Source organism: Mustela lutreola, chromosome 3 (assembly GCF_030435805.1).
Source record: "Mustela lutreola isolate mMusLut2 chromosome 3, mMusLut2.pri, whole genome shotgun sequence".
NCBI classification, from domain to species: Eukaryota; Metazoa; Chordata; class Mammalia; order Carnivora; family Mustelidae; genus Mustela; species Mustela lutreola.
Window position 1 is genome coordinate 163414862 of NC_081292.1, and position 13990 is coordinate 163428851.

The 13990-nt window shown below is 37.7% G+C and overlaps 1 long non-coding RNA gene across 2 annotated transcripts in view; it reads right to left on the reverse strand.

Annotated features, from left to right (window-relative positions):
* The window catches only part of LOC131827229 (uncharacterized), a 156894-nt gene that overhangs the window by 71157 nt on the left and 71747 nt on the right, over positions 1-13990 (reverse strand). For both annotated transcript variants that reach the window (XR_009351951.1, XR_009351952.1), the window contains exon 3: positions 13495-13596. This is a non-coding gene — a long non-coding RNA (uncharacterized LOC131827229). The remainder of the gene's footprint in view (positions 1-13494; positions 13597-13990) is intronic.

Sequence of the window (13990 nt, forward strand, 5' to 3'; positions counted from 1 at the left end):
ATATTACATCAATTGTTAGAATGAGTATGCACTAATTTTGTAATTTAAAATCTAATAAAAATTATAATGAAAATAAAATAAGAAAATATACTGCTAGAAAGCATAAAGTTTCTCAAATTATTGCATTCTCTTCTTTCTCTTAATCCAGTTCTCTAAAGTCTTAAAATAACAATTCTAAGAACCCAGGATGCAGAAGCTGTACACTGATAAAAAGAGAAAATTCACAGAAAAGTAGGGACAAAAGCTAAATATAACAGATTGGAGAATGATAGCTGTAGTAACAGACTGGGTACATGCAAAAATCATTGGTTTGAAGGGAGAAGAGAGGAAAAATTGAAATAGAGAAGGAAAGGTATTCATACATGAAGACAGAGGATGTTTTGAAGATTGTCGCATGGTAACAAACTTCCATGGAAATATTGGGTGTGTTGGGGATAGAAAATCAAGAAGAGAATGGGAACTCCAAGATAAAAAATTAAAAGATGTGTTCATAACATGCTTTCCTGAATGTGAAAAGATGAGTGCGAAAGGCAGAATAATGTCTCCCCCCCAAATATCTACTCCCTAATCACACAGAACCCATGAATATGTGGCAAAGAGGCATTGTGCATGTCATTAAGGGCACAGACCTTGAAGTAGGGGGATTACCAAGGATTACCTTGTGGTCCCCGTCCAGTCCTATCAGCCCTCCAATGGAAGCAATAGCAAACTAGTAGAATAAAAATTACAGGAGCTGTGATTATAAATGTTTAAATGATGCTTTTGAGTGTCCCCTCTGTTCAAAGCACTGTGCTGAGTATGTATGTCCTATAGCCCATCTAGCCCTTGCCATATGATCTCCCCCATTTATTGCATAACCCAACGTCTCTTTTTAAATATCAGTGAATTAACATCTGGGAAACAAAAATGTCTGTTCAATGTCACAAGCCTCTTCTAAATTACAGGATTTTTGATCTCCTATCAGCACAGCAATCTATGTGAAGAATATGTGACATTTTTCTAGCAGTAGGGATAGACTGCCCTATCTCATTCTCATCTCTGCTCAGTGATCGAGCCTGCTTTCAAGGAGTTGACTGCTTGGATCAGTGGTGCTTTCAGGGGATAAAGGAAAGCTACCAGCCCTCATCAAGATGGAGTCTACCTCTGAAAAGAGAGTACTGGCGCTAACTGATGGTTAACTAAAACAGAAAAAGAAGCCAAGTTTCAAGTCAAAGCTGAGAAAACTCGGGTCAAATGGCACCTCCCCTTTAAGTGGCTCCCAATCATCTTCCCAGAGATTCCTTCCTCTAAATTCATGCAGCTTTCTTCCTCTAGCTCTTCTGGGCTTACTGCTCTCTAGCTTGTGTCATAGCTGCTAATGCACATGCCTGATCTCTGAGGGTGGTTTACCATTTACTGAGCAATACCATGTGCCAGACACTTAGCTTTACCTGCATTATCTCATTTAATCCCCATAAATGCTTATGTCACAAGTACTATAATTATTGACTATTTTGTTTACAGAGTCTGAAGTCAAACACATCTCTCAACTTCCTCAAGGCCTCACAATTAATAAGTGACATAGCCAAAATTCAAGACCTGCTGTCTGCCTCCCAAAGCCTGGATTCTTCACTCATAATAGATCTCTTCAAGAATTAAATGGAGGCCCTTGTGTTTGCACCCTGGTTTATTCATTGTTTCCCTGGGGCATAGCAAGGACTCAAAAATATTTGCAGAGTGAAAGAAAAGAGGCCATGAGTGGGAAAATTTCAGAAAGAAAACTTGACTAATGAAAGATCCTACCTCCTCAAAATCTGGCTCAGTCTATCCTAAATGCACTAAGAATAACTAGAGGTAAATATCCTTGTATTTATATATTGCTTGCTAGAAACTGCATTTATGTGTTTTTATTAATAAATTCTAATTTTAATTTTCCTACTACCAATGAACAAATCCAAAAGGCAAAAGCAGAACATGAGGGGAAGTACAGTAACTCATTAAAATGGCCAGGAGAAAATGTAGAGACCTGAGTGCCTGTGGGCCAGTCTCTTCTTATTACCCTTTGTTCAAAGTCCAGCAACCACAGCAATCTGATCACAGTGAGACCAGACTGTCATGGCCTCCAGCTGTGCTGTTAGCACCTTGACTAAGCACATTCTGAAAAGATAGATGCTGATGCTGCAGGTAAAATCATCATCAAATCCAAGGGTATTTTACTCCAACTACATATGTTCAGCATATCTGCTTCCTGCTAGATTATAAATTACATGAAAGGAGGAACAATACTGATTTGGTTCATGGTGCCATCTTCAGTGTTTGGCTCATAGTAAAGGCCCAACAGCCATTTACTGAAGGAATCCACAACTAGATTCTAGACCACTGGACATCTAGACCACTGTCCAATGGGTTAAACAGCAAGAAAACGGACGAGTAATTCCATATGTAGGTTTCTGATTTGATTCTAGGAATGGAATAAATACTTTATCTACAATAATGCGGTATTATTTTTACCTAAAAGATAAAAAGACCCCAGCTAAAAGCCGTTTTGAAAATCAGGGAATTTATAATCTGATATTTCAAGAAGCTGGGAAGAAGAACAGCTAAGGACCTGTTTAATTTGGCTCTTCAGTGATACCTCAAGGTATCAGCTTCTTTCTCTTTGTCTACTCCGTTATCTTCAACATGCTGTCTAGTCCTTTAACTAGCCTCTCTTGTAATTATAGGACAGATGCAGAAGATCCAGCATCATCTCCTCACCCAGATTTAAAGAGAAAGAAAAGCAACTGAACTTTTTCCTGTATCTTTTCTAAAGATCAAAACATCTTTCTCTCCAGCCCCTTCCAATGGAGGTATACCAATCGGCCACAATTATATCACATATTCCCCTCCTAAACTAATCACTGTCAGACTCATCATGGCAGAAACAGACTTAACAAGATTCACTCCCTGGGATTTGGATGGGGCTCAGACTTTCCTGGTAGCCAAGACTATCAGACTGCTAAACCAAATGAACTTAATGTGGCAAGGAAGAAGTAAAGAAAAGAGCTATTGAACAAACTGCTGCCAAGAGTTCCAGGTTAAGGCAAGGACAAGTCTATACAGTACCTTTCTGTATAGACAGCTAATTGCCAGGCTGATGCCACACCTCCCCTCACCATTCTGAAGGTCAGCAGCTGTGTTTGTGATACCCAATAGCATACCCAACAGAACTCTAATTTCATCAGCCAAGTTGAATTTCAAGGTGTGTTTTCTACTTTGATGAGCCATGATCAGTTATAACATAAGAGAAGAAAAATGACTTCCATGCCACTCTTCAGATCACTAATCCAGAGTGGCTTATAGCAAAAATAAAATAATAATAATGAAAGTTTGAGAAATCAACTGGGAGAAAGCAGAAAGTGTCATGCCCGGGTTCTCTCAGGATATATTGAATTTGGTTGCCTATTGCAGAGAAGTCTGTGGGATAAGCAAACATTCTTTCAGTCTTAATTACCTCACTGAGCCTTGTATTAGTTACTTTGGGCCTCTGCTGTCTAGTATTGGCACCCTGCAACAACCAAGAACCTAGCCAGCCAAAGAAGACTGAGAGGTAAGCCTTGCCCTGGAGCTTGGGAACTGCTACTCTGTGCCTCTTTAGACTTATGACAGTGTATGTCTTTCCAATGGGCTGTCAGTTTGATTTCTGACTTGCCAAAGAAGCTGTATGCACAAAGAACTTTAAAAAAATTAAAGTTAAAAAAAATCAAAGTGAAGGACCTGATCTAGTCCAGCAACTGATGACAAAAATCAGACATTGCTTTAGGAAGAAAAGAGAGAGAGCGAGAAGTATAGTAACAATTAAGTGACAAAATTTATTAACTCACTTTGTGACCAGTAACTGCGATGCAAAAGAAACAAAACAAAAACAAACAAACAAAAAAAAACAGTCACCATGCAAACACAAAAATTTACACTGTAAATGATCCATGCAGAAATGAACTTGAAATTAAGTCTACTGGATAACTGAATGTGTTGAAATAGCATATTGAGTTGGTAAGTTTCTGGCTTTCGCTACATTGAATGCTATTGGGGGGGGGGAGCCATAATTGGTACCAACTCACTTGTGATCTACAAAGCCAAGAATGTTTTGTTACCCATGACATGTTCCCCAGGATTAATATCCTTCTTACTTCAATTAGAGAGACATTTAAAAGATCAACCCCAGGATTAGCACCTGAGTATATTTTTACTATTTTAATGTCAGGGATATGGAGCGAAGAGTTTACTTCTCTGTGACTATAAAGCTTTCTCAGACTCTGAGAGCAAAGGGGGAAAATCTGTAGACAGAACAGCAGTGAAGGTGGGGGCACAAACTCAACATCATTCAATGTTACTACAGCTTTGGTTTTGTTTTGTTTGTTTGTTTGTTTTTGGTTTTTTTTTTTTTTTTTTTTTTTTTTTTTTTTTTTTGACTCACACATCAAAGGAGCTATTACTTCGGTCTTCTCTCCCAAAATGGCTATAAGGACTCCCACTCCTCAGCCCAAAGTCTTTCCCCACCCACAACACAGGGCAGCCTGAAAATGAACACAGAAACATGCCCTCCCACAGAACAAGATTCTGTGCTGTGTGCCTGGGATGTCAACTCCAAATTATCAGGAAAAGAAGAGAGTAAAGTCTGCAGACCATGACTGCCAACCAAATTTGTTGTCTGTTTTTCGTTTCTTGTAATGGCTACCATTGTAACTATTTGTATCCTTGTTCTGTGACTTTGGGCTAGTTACATTTAACCTTTGTCTGATTCAGTTTCCTCATCTATTAAACAGGATAAGTAATAATACCTACATCAAAGGATCACTGTGAAGATTAAACCACTTACAGCAGAACCAGGTAAGCACTACACGAGTATTAGCTTTTAATTTTAATCTAATAACATATAACTAACTTAATATAGTTCTCTAATAATAGATGCTTACTACTACAAATGATGAAGAAATCCCTATCATTCTACTAATTGGTAACTGTCCCCTCTTCTCTTTGATCTTGGTTATATTATTATATTCTTTATACCTTCAAGTAATACATTTTTATAGCATTATATACTTACATCTATTATTTGGCTTACAAACTTTAAATAATACATCATTGACCTCTATACAAAAGAAACTCAAGAAAATATCTATGGAGTAATTTCAGACTCACTGGGCCCACTGTTAAGCGGACTTGAGCCAGCCCCCCATTTATCACCCAATGTCCACGTGACCCCACTTTGAGTGGGCTACACAGTGGCATTCTGGGTATTTTAGAAAATAGTGTCATTTCAGAGCTGGCATCCAATAATCTCTTAATGATTTGGGCATCTCTGTTTAACTTATGTATATTTATCCTGTTAAAGACAATTTTCATTGTAAGAAGGCTGAGGGGGAGGATTTTTCATAACAGTTACTTGTTCTAGGTATCTATGGCTACAAACCAAACAACTCTAAATTTAGGAGCTTAAAAGAACAAATAATTATTATGGCTCAAATTTCTGTAGTTTTTTTTATTATTATTACTATGCTCAATTAGCCAGCATATAGTACATCATTAGTTTTTGATGGAGTGTTCAATGATTCATTAGTTGTGTATAACACTCAGTGCTCATCACAATATGTGCCCTCCTTAATACCCATCACCCAGTTACCCCATCCCTCCACCCCCATCCCTTCTGTAACCCTCAGTTTGTTTCCCAGAGTCTAGAGTCTCTCATGGTTTGACTTCCTCTCTGATTTCTTCGCACTCAGTTTTCCCTCCCCTCCCTATGGTTCTCTGCACTATTCCTTATATTCCACATATGAGTGAAAACATATGATAACTGTCTTTATCTGCTTGATTTATTTCACTTAGCATAATCCTCTCCAGTTCCATCCATGTCCATGCAAATTGTAGGTGTTTCTGTAGTTTGAATGGGCTCCAGTGAGTAGCTTTTACTTAGAGCTACTCCCATCCACTACAGTTAGATAGGACCAGAGTTGGAAGACATCTAAAAGCTTGACTTGGTTGGCCATCCACAGTGGCTTTCCCATTCACAGGCCTGGCACCTGGGTGCCTGTTGACAACTTTTTTCTCTCTCTCTTTGTGTTGTTTGCTTTTTGTATCATAGCAGCCTCAGGGTTGTCACATTTAGTCACATTTCTTACATGGTGGCTAGCTTCCATGAGGCAAAAAACAATCTTGTAGGCCAGTTAAGAGTTATACCTGGAACTGGCACTGGGACACTGCTACCATATGCTATTGGTCAAAGCAGTCACAGAGCTCACCCAGATTCAAGGGAATCATGAAATAAATTCCGTTTCCTTATGAAGGAGCATTCCCTTGATGGGGGAGGTCATACTGCAAGAGAACGTGGGTTAGGAGATCTGCCACACTCCTTGTGACTTTACACTATCTAGCTTCTCCTTCATCCCAGGCCTCTGGGTTTGTGAACTTCCTAAAAACTGAATGGGCAAAAAGTTTATGATTCTTTTAGAATCACCATATCTAAGAAGGTTCTTAATCATATGAATAGGTTCTATGGGGGTTGCCATATCCAAGAATAATAAAATAGATAAATCTTTTGGCAAGATTAATTAAGAATAAAAGATAAAAGTTACAGTGTTAAAAATAAAAGAGGAAGGATAATAACAAAGATTTTTCAAATCACAAAGGGAAGGCTATGAAAAATTTTCTGCTAAAAAATTTGAAAATTCAGACAAACTAGAAAATTACCTGGAAAACTAAAATTTAATATTGCTAACTCAGTAATAAATAAATAAATAAAACTAACAGACTTATAACCATTTAACAAATAGAATCAGTAATTAAAAAAATCTTCACCACTATCTCCCCCCAAACGGTGCCCTAATAGTTTTTTTTAAATTTTATTTGTTTTTATTTAAATGCAATTAATTAATATATAACGTATTATTGGTTTTCAGAGGTAGAGTTCAGTGATTCATCATTCTTATATAATATCCAGTGTTCATTACATCACATGCCCTCCTTAATGTCTAGCACCCAATTACCCCATTCCCCCATCCCTCCCCTCCAGCAACCCTGTTTGTTTCCTATGATTATGAGTTTCTTATGGTTTGTCTCCCTCTCTGATTTTGTCTTGTTTTATTTTTCCCTCTATTTCCCTATGATCCTCTGTTTTGTTTCTTAAATTCCACATACAAGTGAGAACATATGATAATTGTCTTTCTATGATTGACTTATTTTGTTAGCATAATACCCACTGGTTCCATCCACGTTGTTGCAAATGGCAAGATTTCACTTTTTGATGGGTAGGTAGTATTCCATTGTATATACATACCACATCTTCTTTATCCATTCATCTGTCAATGGACATCTGGACTCTTTCCATAGTTTGGTTCTTGTGGACATTGCTGCTATGAATATTGGGGTGCAGATGCCCCTTCGGATCACCACATTTATATCTTTGGGATAAATACCCAGTAGTGCAATTGCTGGGTCGTATGTTAGCTCTATTTTTAACTTTTTGAGGAATTGTCATACTATTTTCTAGAGTGGCTGTACCAGCTTCCATTCCCCACCACAGTATAAGAGGGTTCCTCTTTCTCTGCATCCTCACCAACATCTGTCATTTTCTAACTTGTTAGTTTTAGCCATTCTGATTAGTGTGAGGTGGTATTTCATTATGGTTTTGATTTGTATTTTACTGATGCCAAGTGATGTTGAACATTTTTTTCATGCATCTGTTGGCCATTTGGATGTCTTCCTTGGAGAAATGTCTGTTCATGTCTTCTGCCCATCTCTTTGGGTGCTGAGCCCGCTAAGTTCTTTACAGATTTTGGATACTGATCCTTTATCTGATAAGACATTGGCAAATATCTTCTCCCATTCTGTCGGTTGTTTTTTGGTTTTGTCAAATGTTTCCTTTGCTGTGCAAAAGCTCTGTATCCTGATTAAGTCCCAGTAGTTCATTTTTGGCTTTGTTTCCCTTGCCTTTGGAGATATGCTTAACAAGAAGTTGCTGTGGCCAAGGTCACAGAGGTTGCTGGCTGTGTTATCCTCTAGGATTTTGATGGATCCCTGACTCACATTTAGGTCTTTTATCCATTTTGAGTTTATTTTTGTGTATTGTGTAAGAAAATCATCCAGTTTCATTCTTCTGCATGTGGCTGTCCAGTTTTCTCAATGCCATTTGTTGAAGAGACTGTCTTTTTTCCATTGAATATTTTTTCCTGCTTTGCTCAAGATTAGTTGACCACAGAGTTGAGGGTCCATTTCTGGGTTAAATATTCTATTTTTTTTTTTTGAAAGTGCTTGAAACTATTTACCCATGACATTTAATTAATTAATTATTTAATTATTTAAAAACCCCACAGCAATCTCAGCACCAGTTTTATTAACCCTCCTTTTTTTAAAATTTTTTTATTTTTTATAAACATATATTTTTATCCCCAGGGGTACAGGTCTGTGAATCACCAGGTTTACACACTTCACAGCACTCACCAAACCACATGCCCTCCCCAATGTCCATAATCCCACCCCCCTTCTCTTAACCCCCCTCCCCGCCAGCAACCCTCAGTACAGCATCCCTTCCTGATCAAAACTCTTCAAAGTGTAGGGATAGAGGGCACATACCTCAATATCATCAAAGCCATCTATGAAAAACCCACTGCAAATATCATTCTCAATGGAGAAAAACTGAAAGCTTTTCCACTAAGGTCAGGAACATGGCAGGGATGTCCATTATCACCACTGCTATTCAACATAGTACTAGAAGTCCTAGCCTCAGCAGACAACAAAAGGAAATTAAAGGCATCCAAATCGACAAAGAAGAAGTCAAATTATCACTCTTCGCAGATGATATGATACTATATGTGGGAAAACCAAAAGACTCCACTCCAAAACTGCTAGAACTTGTACAGGAATTCAGTAAAGTGCCAGGATATAAAATCAATGCACAGAAATCAGTTGCATTTCTCTACATCAACAACAAGACAGAAGAAAGAGAAATTAAGGAGTCAATCCCATTTACAATTGCACCCAAAACCATAAGATACCTAGGAATAAACCTAACCAAAGAGGCACAGAATCTATACTCAGAAAACTATAAAGTACTCATGAAAGAAATTGAGGAAGACACAGAGAAATGGAAAAATGTTCCATGCTCCTGGATTGGAAGAATAAATATTGTGAAAATGTCTATGCTACCTAAAGCAATCTACACATTTAATGCAATTCCTATCAAAGTACCATCCATCTTTTTCAAAGAAATGGAACGAATAATTCTAAAATTTATATGGAACCAGAAAAGACATCGAATAGCCAAAGGGATATTGAAAAAGAAAGCCAAAGTTGGTGGCATCACAATTCCGGACTTCAAGCTCTATTACAAAGCTGTCATCATCAAGACAGTATGGTACTGGCACAAAAACAAACACATAGATCAACGGAACAGAATAGAGAGCCCAGAAATAGATCCTCAACTCTATGGTCAACTAATCTTCGACAAAGCAGGAAAGAATGTCCAATGGAAAAAAGACAGCCTCTTCAATAAATGGTGTTGGGAAAATTGGACAGCCACATGCAGAAAAATGAAATTGGACCATTTCCTTACACCACACACGAAAATAGACTCAAAATGAATGAAGGACCTCAATGTGTGAATTAATCCATCAAAATCCTTGAGGAGAACACAGGCAGCAGCCTCTTCGACCTCAGCCCCAGCAACATCTTCCTAGGAACATAGCCAAAGGCAAGAGAAGCAAGGGCAAAAATGAACTATTGGGATTTCATCAAGATCAAAAGCTTTTGCACAGCAAAGGAAACAGTTAAATTTTCTAATTTTTTTTAAATGAGAATGTATTTCTTTTATAGACCCAAAGAAAAGAATTTTGTTTTTTAAGAGAGAGAGAAAGAGAGAGTACACATGTGCAAGAGCAGTTGGGGAGGGGCAGAGGGCTAGGGATACAGAGAATCCCAAGCAGGCTCCACACTCATCACAAAGCCCAACACGGGGCTTGATTTCATGATCTGAGCCTAAATTGAGAGTTGGACTCTTAATGAACTGAGCCATCCAGGTGCCCTGAAAAAGAGCTTTTTTAAGGCAAAGATAAAAATCCTTTTAATATTGAAGTCACCATAGGTTTGTTTCATCCAAATTAATCTTCACTGAGATGTCCTCTAGTACAGACAAAATTGCTATATATTAAAAACTTTATAACTTTAATAGTAGAGTATTTGATTTACTACAGCAAAATGTGTATTTACAAAATAAACATTTTTTTGGCCTTTAGTCCTTAGACTTGTAATTCACAAATAATTTATGGATGTTTGTCACTATCTTTACTGTAATAATATGTCGTTCCCTATAAATTTCACATTCACGATGCAATGGTAGTAAGGGTACAGAAGATCTCTGGATGTGTTTCTTAGAAAACTCACATTAATAACAATACTACAGATCTTCCCTAACCTCCCCTATTTGGTGTTTCCTGTATAAGAGCACATCTAATCTGAAAACAAAACTGATCTGCAGAGACCTTGTAATTTATCTTTTTCCATGATTACAATTTCTGATTTAACCAGCAGCAGTTCAAATTGCACTGTGATCCAAATGATCAATAGCCGTGCATGACCCATTAGATGCGCGAATATTAAATTGTTTTTGGATAAGGGCTGTCCAAATGAAAAGCATATAATTACCATCTATTAACATATATTGAAGCCAATAAAACAAAAATGCAAAATGTGTAACATACGACCTATCAGAATTCCAGTGACTATGATGTTAAGGTTAGATCTTATATTTTAGATACGGATTAGTGTCAAATTATGATTTATGTCTTCACGTATTCATTATTAATAAGATTGACCTTAGGCTACACAATGGATAAATTTGTAAATAAAATATATTTAATTTCAGATTCCATCCTTTTTTGTATGTGTGTGCTTAACATAAAAGTTTTACTACCTATTATAGGAAGTAGCCATAGTTAGTGAGTAAAAGGATAATTAAATTAATTTGATAAGAAAATAATGCCAAAGACCTAGTTTACTTTTCATGTTTTCCCTGCAAATAAAAAGCGTATACAGTTGTAGAAGCATAAAATTACATAAAGAGTAGATCTTATAGAAAAATGAGTCCAATCTTCTATCCTGTGTCAGAGAGAATAGCAATAAAGTTCTCCAAATATTCCATTGTAACTCCTTCCAATATTTAACAATGCAGTCTTTGGAAATTTTTCTTCATGAAGACCTTAAATACCTAATGTTCTAAGTTAAACCTAGAGAAGTAATATTTTAAGTCATATTTCTCAGTTCTCTCTTGTGGCTTTGTGATTGCATCCAGGATAGTGGTATATAAGATAATGTAATCTACTTCCAGATCTGTCCTTCAAAACATCTAATGGATCCTCGAGGATCCTCGAGGCATTCCATTGCTGTGGTGAGAGCACATGGTCCAAAGGCTGTAGCTGTAGGATGCAAGACCCAGCTACACGGACTTTACATGAGCCAAAAATAAATTTTTATTACAGTAACCTCTGAAGTTTCTGGGTGTGCCTATGACTGTATCAGAGCCTGGCCTATTCAGGTTCATTTCAGGTATGAGCATAATGAGAAAATTTTTCCAACAGTCACTCCCATGTCCATCCTCTCCTGACCCAGGCTCTTCTTTTCACTCAACAGTGCTGTAATCAGGGTCAGCATCCTGTCCTCCTGTTCCTTAGATTTCTTTTTCACTCTCCACACTTACAGATTTAGCCCCTAGTCCTTCCTCATTTGTATTTGTATCATTCTGTTTTCTCAGTTTTTTTCTAAATTTTAATTCTCAAACCCATTATCTCTCTTGCTCCAAAAGTTGGTTCGAGCAAGCTGCTCTTTACATGTCTGTGCATCTTTGCATGGAGGGGATAATTCCCTCTTCCCACCATGCTCTGGAGATATGGAAGCCATCTTGTGGGAGATATATGTGTCCGTTTTACCCTGGGTGGGACCAGAGGGGCACAGAAGTCAAGCTTCCTGCTTCAATAGATCTGTCTTGTTGGAAAAAAGAGTATGAAGCTCTCTTTTCTAGTCTTCTTGGGACAGGGCTAAGGCTCTTATCTAAAATCACTGCCTTTGCTTCTTCTATGACTGTTTTATTTGTGAAGGTGTTTCCAACAAAGCTTAGTAACAATACAGGGCAACTGGGGCACCTCATGGCTCAGTAGGTTAGTGTCTGCCTTTGGTTCAGGTCATGATCTCAGGTCCTGGGATCTGAGACCCACATCACATCAGGGATCCCTGCTCAGTGGGGAGTCTGCTTCTCCCTCTGCTCCTTCCTCTGCTCCTCACCCCCACTCCTGCTTCCTCTCTCATTACTTTCTCTCTCTCAAATAAATAAATAAAATCTTTAAAAGAAATATAGGAAAATCTAAATAACTTCTACCTTCTAGTCCCAGTTTTAGTGCTTTAACCTTCTGAGCGAGTGCTTGAAGAGATTTCCCCATTTTCTTTGCATCAGGGCTCCTCTCACTAACCTTTCTCTAAGTGATCATTTGATGAGATTTCCTCTACTTTCTCTGAATTAAGAATACACTTTTTTTTCCCCTATCTTTTTACACAGGAACCATTTCAACGAATTCCTATCTTCAACAAACCTGCCATGTAGAACTAGTCTTTCAAGCAATATGAAGATTAGCCTGACCTTTCTTACATCAATTAATCAATATGGTTACACCACAGATTTACCTTTTAACCTTGGTGTTTCCACAGTGCAATATTAAAGCATGATTTGTGAGACTGCTCCATTTTATATATGGTTAAGAACAACACTCTGTCTGTGGGCTCTGATAAAGTATCAGAGCATAACACAACACAGGAGGGAAAGGAGGCTTTTATTGTCTTCATCAAAAACAACTCTGTAAATCTAAGATTGGAGCAGCAATACTGGCCGGCTGACTGAAATTAACTGCTGGGCTCTGTTTGCAGATTCACGCTGCTGGAACAGCCATTGTTTGGGAATGCTCTGAAGGATTGAATCATTTGATCTAAATTTCAGATAGGAATATGTCATCTGTTGCCACTGTCAACACCCTCTTCCTCAGTGTTGAAGCTTATCCCCAAGACAAACAAGAAAGGTTTGCTCTACTTATCCTGAACCCCCAATTGCCACTTTCCTTTCTGCCTTAATCTGTTTCATAGATGAAAAATTTAGAGGAGGCAAAAATGTTGACAGATCTCCAAATATTGGTCAAGTTCCTTCACTGAATAAATACTGCCATTATGTTCTTTGCAGGGTCTTTATAGAAAGATTTCTCCACCAAACCACGATGTGTTTAGCTGTCTGAATTATAGAATCTATTTTTGAACATGTCACCCAGCTCTAATGCTTTACAAATGAGGAAACTGAGCCCCAGAAAATGACAGGTTCAGACCCACGATTCACAGAGACTTAGTGGTAGACTTACCTTAGATACTAGTGCAGTTTCTTTCCCAAATGCCTAGCTAACACATTAGTTCTTAAGGATACATTTAGTTATGTGATGATATCTACAAACTTACCACTTTCTCAGAAGCCAACAAAACTTCACGTTGAGTCTGTACATTTTCTTGGGGTTTACTTGGCAGTGCTCCATTGTCACTGGGTCATCTGGAAGTACCACCCTGAGTCAAAAGAAAATTCAAATTACAGCTCTGCCACTTACTAGTTGTATGACTTCTGTTTTACCACTATCTTAAAAAAATAAAATAGCCACCTCCTGGGACTGTTTGGGAGACTGAAAAATTAATTCATACAAAGCACTTAAAACAGTATTTGGCACGTAATAAGTACAATACAAATGTTAGCTCTTATTATTTTTCCCCTTTCTTAGATTCTTCAGTGAATCTGGTGCATCACTGCAAATTTATGTTATTTTTTTTCCTTCATAACTCCTAAGTGTTTTATAATTCTTGATTCTTTTACAGTGAACATATTGTACGGTTCCTCAAGTTCATTTTGAACATTCACATTGGCATTTGGTAGAGGTGTCTTTTTTATGAATTAAAAACAAGGACA